We start from the raw sequence: 8681 nt of genomic DNA, 5'->3' as shown, positions 1-8681 counted from the left end.
TCTTGATGAAGAGCAGCTGGAACTGATGCTAGTAGTTGCATGGGCTTTATGGAGTGATAGAAATTTGCTGCAGTTCCAGGACATACAGAACTATCCTGTGGATGTGGTGAACAAAGCAATCAGCTTCTTCGAATAGTATAAGAAGGAGAAGCTACAAATTGTGCAAACACCTATTGGCAGCCCCACCCCATAGTGTTGATTATTTTAATACTGATGCTGCTATTTTTAACCAGCAAGGGATTGGCTGCTTGCTTCATCCCGCCCTTCCTTCCCTCACCTGTCCCACGCGCTCTTTGATGCCGAAAATCCTATGTTCTGAGTGACCATGAACACACTGCTTGAGACCCTTCTTTCTTGTGAATGGGTACGAAAGAAAGCAATTCTTCGCATCACTCCTTCCTTGGATTAGTAAACTACTATCGATAATTCGTGGAGGGTTCTTCAAGGGCCCTGACCGATAGGAATCAAGGATGAGTCTCTACATCTATCTTATATCTGTTCATTTAGGATTAAAAAGGCTTTAGGAAGACAATGAGATCTCAGACTTTCCTGAAAGCTTAGTAAGGGAGTCCTAAGTCGAATAGCCTTATTCAATTCAATGATTTTTGAGTGAATACCCGAAAGAATGGACAACCCACGGGGTCACTCTGTTCTTAAAGACTCATGTTATCGTTCACGCTTCCCGGCCAGGGATTCAATACCTAAAAGGCAGCTACATGTCTACTATTTATTCATACTTTAGATTAGAAATGAAGGACTCTCTCTATCCTGAGTTACTCAACCAGACCCGGACCTTACTCATACTTACTTCCCGGTACTCAAATCCGCTATTTCTCAACCGGACTCGAAGACAGTGTTCTAACCATTTCAAAGTGCTAGTACTCGAGGAATGGCAGAAGATTGCAAAGACTCGAGAACAGAAAGGGCATTGGCATCGGGGCTAGAAAGCAAGAAAGGAAAGCTGGAGAGAGATAGCCCTTTTCTAAAGTATATATAACCATTCTAAAGGCTTATAATCAAACGGACTCTCAAACCATAAGGCATGGGGTTCGCTTGAAAGTTAAATTCATGAGCTTGTTAACGGTACCTGGGCACCTCTTGCTAGCTGTTCTACCGCCATCTTTGATGGCCTGTAGCTTGATTTCGAACAGAGAAATTGCTTCTTTCTATTAAAGGATAGACGAGCACACGTACGCGAAAGAAAGCCAAGGAAAGAGCGGCAAAAGCTTTTTATCTTTTATTTAAAGAAGTAGATGCCATGAGGATGCCCAATGGAGAAAAAGATGTCAGCTGGGGGATTCAAGCTCTATACCTTACCTCTCCCAAAGGGCAAAGAAAAGGCCTATAATCAACGCAAAGGGGAGCTCTAAGGATAGGATACAGGCAGGGATAGAAAGATAAGAAAGAAAGGCAAAGGTGGGCTAGCTCAACTTCTGAGGCTACCATGGATGCTTTTTAGATACAGGGAGAACATGAAATGAAAGTCAAGTGGAGTAGGGTCAGGTGAAGAGGCAACTAGCTCCAACTGCTAGATGAAGCTACATTCTGGAAGCGAAGTAGGAACTAGTCAGAGAGGTACTCAACCCCCTCACCTAGAAGTTATCAAGGCAAAAGATAGATGTATGTGCCTATCTCATGTGGTTTTTAATATATATTAACGTCCTTGGTAAGTAAGTGCTTTTAAACAAGAATTTTATTAGCCTGACTCTAACAAGTAAGCAAGTAAACTACCTTAAGCTCCCTCAAAAGTCTTAAGTGAAACTTAACATTTATTCCTATTTAGCTTACTGGCTTCCTTTGGGGCTCTTTTTTAGCCCACCTGAAAGTGCCAATACGGGACCTTGTGCCTTAGCACACATGCTCTTTCTCTTCCTATTCCTTTCCTACTTGATTATTTGATTAAGCCCTGTTGATCTTCAATCTATCGCTTGTTCTCCTTGCGAGGTGGAACCACACTATACTTTACTTCCAGTGGGCTATTTACATCAAAGACGAATCCATCTGAAACCACTAATTCGGATGAAAGCAAACTACTAAGGAAAGAAATTACCTTCCTCTACTGGGATTGACTCGCTTAGAAGGGGTCCCATTCCTTTGGCAAAGGCCCTAAGCTCTGAGTAACTCCTTGTCTCATTGATCCGAAAATAAAGGCATAAGTCCCACGTGTACTAAGCCCTCTCTCTATTATATCTTCTTCCATCCCTAAGAGCTAGAATGAATCAAAGAACTCTGAACTTCCCTAATAGTCGACTAAGACCTCTTCTTTATCTTATTTATCATAGTCGATTGATAGCCCGCCTAAATCGAGAACCCACTCACGGAACACTCACTAGAATATAAAGGCCTGAGGGAGCGGGAAGGCATGGTCTTTCACCCGGGCCGGGCGCTACCCTTCTTCTTTCCGGGGTGCGTTGGTTTGCTGTGTGGGTGGTATGTCTTCCTTATTCAGTGGTTAGTGTTGGTAAAGTTAGAGTGCCAAGCGCTGGAATGAAAGCGGTGCCCCGACGTCGGACACTCTTATTGTAGAATGTCAGGACTGGGTTGGAGCCTGCAGGGACTTCTTTACATAGCCGAACGGTCCTTTCTCTCTTTCTCTATTGAAATCGTTCGTAGAGGCCTTCTTCTTTAGTGGCCAACCCGCATGGCTGGTTTAGTAATTTTATTTCTCCGTCCACTTCAAAGCGGTCTTCTTCTAATGACAGAGTCCGGATCAAGTTGCTATATGGAAAAGCTTTGTTCTACCCCTTTTTATGTGTCTGAGGTCATCTGCCTCCATTTGCGTGGGTTTTGGAAAGCAGACTTTTGATCCTTCATTTTTAAGGTTGGGGACTGATTCTACTGTTGAATATTAGAATCTTCCAGTGATAAAGAGGAGCCCTCGTGTCCCTTCCTTCATCAGTCTTTCTCATGTTCTAGGTCCCTGCTTATCTGTCATGGCGTTCCTTGGCTAAGTCTGAAAGCCCATTTGTGTCAAGACTGGCCTACCATTCTTCCATCTCCGTGTCTCACGTAAGAGAAGGTTAGCGATCCTACACAGATTCTCAATCAATATGCATTGAATAAAGGTCCACTCCCTGGGTAAATCATCTTTCTTTCCCTGCGATAACAGCTCTTCTTCAGCTACCGAAGCTTGCAGGTGTGTAGCTGCACCGAGCTTTCTTTTTTGAATTCGGTATTGATGAGAGCCTTTTTTCCTCGGATCATGTTGTCTGACGTCCTTCCTGATGAGACCTTTTTCAAAGTCCCTTGTTTTAATTCGACGAAGAGCTTCTTTATCTTACGCAATTTCGAGATCAGGATATTGAAGAATACCTTCGACGTGTAGCTAAGTAGCTTCGGATTCCTTTTCCTTGGTTGCCGATCATGAAGAATAAATATAACAGAGTCCACTCCTCTCCCTATTCTATAGGTCGAGCTATTTCATACCGTCAACTCTTCCTAGTAGCTACCCTTGCTAGCATTGTGCTTTGGAATCGATTCTTTATCAATGGCCCACCCTTTCTTTGAACCTTGTCAATGATCGAACTTAAAGATATGAACTGAGTGCCATTTGATGAGTAACTGAGAACAAGGGAGAGGGATATGGAAAGGATGAAGTAATGAAAGACGAAGTCATTGCTAGTAGTAACGACTTGTCACGATCCATTGGTTCATATAAAATCCATGTCCTAGGTGTATCAAAAAACATTCTTTTCGCTAAGCGTATATAATAAAATAGAGTGAAAGGTCCACCCCGAAAGGGGGTACTAACTAACAGCTGAGTCCTCTCCGAACCGCAGGAGATAGTTGCCCATCATACGGCTCACCAACTTAACTTGCCTCTATGGGAGACTCGCTACCAGAAAGAAGCGAATCAACCAGAATGGAGCGTTACACCTTCTAAATTCCATTTATAATAGACAAAGGAAAAGCACCTATCCGGGAGGAAGAGGAGGCCGAGTAAGAAGAGAAGAGGAAGGTCAATCTATCTTCATTCACATGTTTTATTTTCTCTGTTTGACTCAGAAGGAGGAGAAGACGACGTATAAGCTACAGAACAGAAGAAGAGGAAGCCGAAGATACAGAAAGAACCGTCTCCAGCGCACCAATGGGGAACGGGGCCCCCGAAAGGATTCTGATCATAGTCGTTCAGCGCGTCAAGTTGACACTATAGCTACAGGCAAGTGTTTAAGGTCGTGATTTCTCATTCAATGGCCTCACCATTTTTATTCCCATGTACAATACGACATCGGGGATTTCACCCGCAGGCTATACTGTCAAGCAAGGAAGGCGACCTCAAAGACTGGCGGCTAATTCGCGTGACGAAAAGCTAGGTTTTATTCCATCTCTAGTTTCATCGGATCATTCATAGATGACATGCTTATAAAGACTGCTGCTCAACGGCGTACGGCTGACGACAACGCAAGGCCGTGTACCGAAAAGCTGCCACTCAGTATAATGTACCAACCCATAGCATCTTGCTTTCCTGGGTAACCCGAGACCTATGAGGATATCCGGGGCATTCTCCTCACTTTCGGGAGAAATGCACGACTTGATAGCTCATCTGCAGCCCTTCTCTTGCTCGGGCGATAGAAGCACACTCCAGAGACCTGCCCGCTTAGTTACATAAACAAAGAAGCTCCCTGGGGCAAGGAAAGTTAGCCACCTCTTTCACCCTCTGAGGGGTTTCCTTCGATAGAGGATTGGGAAAAGGTTTTAGAAAACCGGGGATTTTCGCTTAAAGAGCGATTTATCTCCGTAGACTCAGATAAAAATCGAATCGTTTTGACCTGGCTTAAAAAGACGCGATTTACGAATGAACAAAGAAGAAGCGGGGAAGCCTTATTCAATCAACTACAATAAGAAGAAGGACAGGCCTGCACCTAGGAAGAAATCCAAAACGTCGAGGTCTCGACGAGCCTTGAATTTAGATTACACAAATTGTTGTGGACATAGTAAACCTCCTACTAAGAGAGGGAGACCAATCCCCAGGAAAGGGAAGTCTCTTCGGCTAGGGGTTCCCGGCTTCGCGAGACCATTTCGATCCACACTGGAGAAGTCCTCTCTCGGGCTAGGCTCTATTGGGCGGAGGTGATCCTTTCTTTACTAGAGGAGCTGGAAAGGAAGAGGCACCAATTTCGGTGCTTGCTTCCCCTGCACCTAGAGGATCTAACACTGATGGTGACTATAGATCTGGAAGTTACTTAGATGCTGGTTATAAAAGCTACTCAATCTGTTACTTGGGACTAAAAACCAGCTCCTGCCTTTCTTTGCTTCTAATGATAGAAAGGAGGGGAGGGAAGGATGCGCGCCAGACAGAGGGAAAGCCCGTAGCTTCACGGGGCTGTTCTTTACTCAACATACGCAACTAAGTCTACTAAATAGACTCATGCCTTTTCCTCTACCAGATTTTCGGTTTACATTGACTCAGTCAGTAGTTGGCCGTTGATTTCATTTAGTTGACCGAGAATCAGGAGCTGCACCATACATAAGGGGGAGGCAGCATCTGAGCTAGTTTCATCTGTCGATTGAGTTGAATCAGCAACAGAGCCGGTAGCCTCACCAATCTATATAGTTCTTTCTCAACCATCAGTCTTTGTAGATTGATTCCTTTCGTGCGTTCTTTTGATCTAGCCATAGTGACTCTCTATCCGTTGTGGGAGTGAGTGTTTAGGCGGGGCCTAAGAATGAATGATTTACGCGCTCCTTCGTTCATAGCACGGAGTGAGATGTCTATGTTCCCACCAGAACCTACGTACGTGTCAATCAAGGCCTTTTTTCTTTTTGCCTATGATGCCATGCCTGCTGTTACTTCACTCGGTCAATGGGGATAAACCACTGTATCTCGCTTTTTTTGATGCTACTTAGACTTGAATCAACCAACCGGATCTGTTCGATCTCCTGCGGCGAGTGCTGCTTCTTTGACCTGTGCTTCCTACGCCTTTGCCCGTGGGTCAATTGCTCTTGGTTTTGGCACTCTAAGAGAGAGGAGGGGGGATACCGTAAATCCACTCTGCTACAGGCTATTCAGCTAACCTTTTTAAAAAATGTCTTAACTTAAATAAATAAGAGAAGAAAGCCTCAGAACGACAGAAGGATAAAGCAGAACTTGCGTAAGATAGAAAGATCGATTATCCCATTTATTTCTTGCCGGACCTACTCTCTTTTCTAAATCCAATCAATAGCCCGTTCCAGTCTAACGAGATTCCTCCCTTTCACCTTTAAGTCGATTAAGCAATTGATCCAGTCGTTGACGTTGCAGGTGATTCTTATGATTCCCGTCCCGGCCACCACCTTTTTCTTTCAAATCTGGATCAATAATTATGGCCGGTTAGCTACTGAGATAGCGTGGCTATTGATGGGTGTTGAATTATTCTTGATAACGTGGTCTAGAGCTAACATAGATTCAGTTGGGGTAGAGGTCTTGTAGAGCCTGATTGACCTGTTTCCCTGATGAAGAAGAAAAGAACTCGACTTTGCCAAAGAAATATATATGAGGCATACTCATCTGAGTCTTCGGGTCCAGAAGTCTATACTACCTCCTAAATAGGACTCATTTGGTTAAGCAGTAGATCCAGCTTATGACTCTATTAGATAGACGATGCTCAGATAATCTAGTTATCTAACGTTAACTAAGAATACTATAAGAGGAGAAGTCGACTCATGTACTCTATCTACGAAACCTGCCGTGCCTTTCTAGTTGAGTGGGCCTTCTAACCCACAGCCTACATAGCCAAGCCCTGCACCTGGACATGGACTCGGCATCAAACCAGATGTAGTTCTCGGTCCTTTTTTATACAGTTCCTGACAGGTGCTTTAATAGCTCGATCTGAAACCAACCTATGGTACTGTCTATGCCCATCATGCTATTAGGTTAACAACCGGCTATGGAGCTTTTTATGTTCCTGCCCCTGCTCTCTCTGCTGACTCTGCTGCGGGCGTCCCCTCCGAGGGTCTATCTGCTACTTAGTCAACAGGCTCTGGTCCCGGATCAACAAGGTCATCTACTGGAACTGCGCCTAGATATGCGTACACTGGAATGCTGGCACTGGAAAGGAATTGGACTATATGATGGTGGGACATTCCCCTATCCACGCCGGTCCATCCACACTTCTACTGGGTGGGATATTTTGCTATATCGGAACAGGGAAAGATACTGGACGGAGTTGTGCTTTTCCCACCTTGGCCAGGAAGAGATGTGAGACGAGGTTCTTCAACCATTACTTTTCTTCAACTTTGAATTCCGTTCTGTCAGTGCCACAGATGATGAAATAGCAGTTGATTCAATTGCTAGTCTGACAACGGCTTATTCTTGAACAAGAACCATGGCACCTACTCTTTCACTATGTCATTTGCTTTCCTTAGTCAGCCTTTTGCTCTTCGAATACCGGGGATTCATTCACTGCCTTCCCAAATCAGTACCTTGCTTCTAGACCTCAAAAGAGCTTATTTGATCACAGTTGATTCCGTGCCTTAATGTGAAGCTTTTTCTTTCAAAACTCTTTCCTTCTCTCCGGCAAACAATGCCTATCACCAGCTAATTCCCTTCCGTAAAGGCGCGGATTCTACTATATCTTGGCATGACGATCGATTCCCAACAGTGCAAAGCTAGAGTAGCCTTTGTGCAATCTGCTTGCCTTCACCCTCAAACTCAAAGCATCTATCCTGTCCTGATACTAGTGAAATCCGGTAATCAGCTAAAGGAATTTTTGCAGTAAGAGCGTAGTCTGTAGCAGCCTCATCTTGGAATTTGGAATGCCAAAACAAAAGATCGGAATCGTAGATCGGCCTTATCTGATTCACTTGCAAACAGGTTTCGAGAACAAGCCCCTATAGAGATGAATGTGCAGCTGAGTCAATAGCTGTGGATTCTGTGGCATCAATCCCAGTTGCACCCCGGTTGGTTTCGCTCTCTTGGAATTGGAATTCCTTCTAAGAAGGATTCCACCACCACCCTGCACCCAAAACCAGTACATCAAACTACCCACGGCTAACAACAACCCCGTTCGAAAAGACGAACCGATTCTTTCTTTTCTTTAGAACTTAGCTTTCTCCGGAACCTGCGGGTGGTGCTGACTTGATCCAAGGTAAGCGTTAGCTTTAGCTTTCGACTTGACCTTCCGTCTAACACTCGGGATATTAGAAGAGAAGTGTCGTGGCTCACAACCTTGACTTTGTTTGAGTAGAATTCTTCTAACCCGAATTCCCTTATAGTCTCCGGACGGGATTACTTTAGCTTTGCTTCCTTAGGATAGCATTCCTTTACCTCGGACCAATGATTTGAACTCGAGTACAAAAGAAAAGCCTATTGAAATATTTCATTTCGTTCCAGGATCCGCAGCAGTTGTTGCTTGCTTCCTGAGCCTATACCAGGTGAACTCCCTGGGGCTGAGAAGAAAGCTTAGAATTCGAGAAAAACATGTCGGCACAAATAACTAAAGTACTGGCTCGCGAACTGCCAGAATAAGGGTTTACCTAGTGGATTCACCAGTCTTGCGGACTCCCTTCAGCCGATCGAAATCACTATTTTCCTTTTTGAGCTATACGAAAGCGATCTCGAAAGTGAAAATCTCAGGATTGGATGCTTACTTCGCTCCCTTTCCTTCCTGAAACGGCTTAAGAGCGCCTCGCCTTGGTCGGCGAGAAGAAAGATAGAAAAGAAAGAAGGTATGAAATCCTTAGCTCCACCACGTGTTAAGCAT

The 8681-nt window shown here is 44.4% G+C and overlaps 1 long non-coding RNA gene across 1 annotated transcript in view; it reads right to left on the bottom strand.

Moving 5' to 3' along the window:
* The window catches only part of LOC146909324 (uncharacterized), a 99437-nt gene that overhangs the window by 63007 nt on the left and 27749 nt on the right, over nt 1–8681 (bottom strand). The window lies entirely within an intron of this gene.

This window comes from Medicago sativa, chromosome 7 (assembly GCF_051527215.1).
Source record: "Medicago sativa cultivar Bolivia chromosome 7, Bolivia_mono, whole genome shotgun sequence".
Lineage (NCBI taxonomy): Eukaryota > Viridiplantae > Streptophyta > Magnoliopsida > Fabales > Fabaceae > Medicago > Medicago sativa.
The sequence above is the reverse complement of the archived record's forward strand: the minus strand, read 5'-3'. Positions and strand labels throughout refer to the sequence as shown.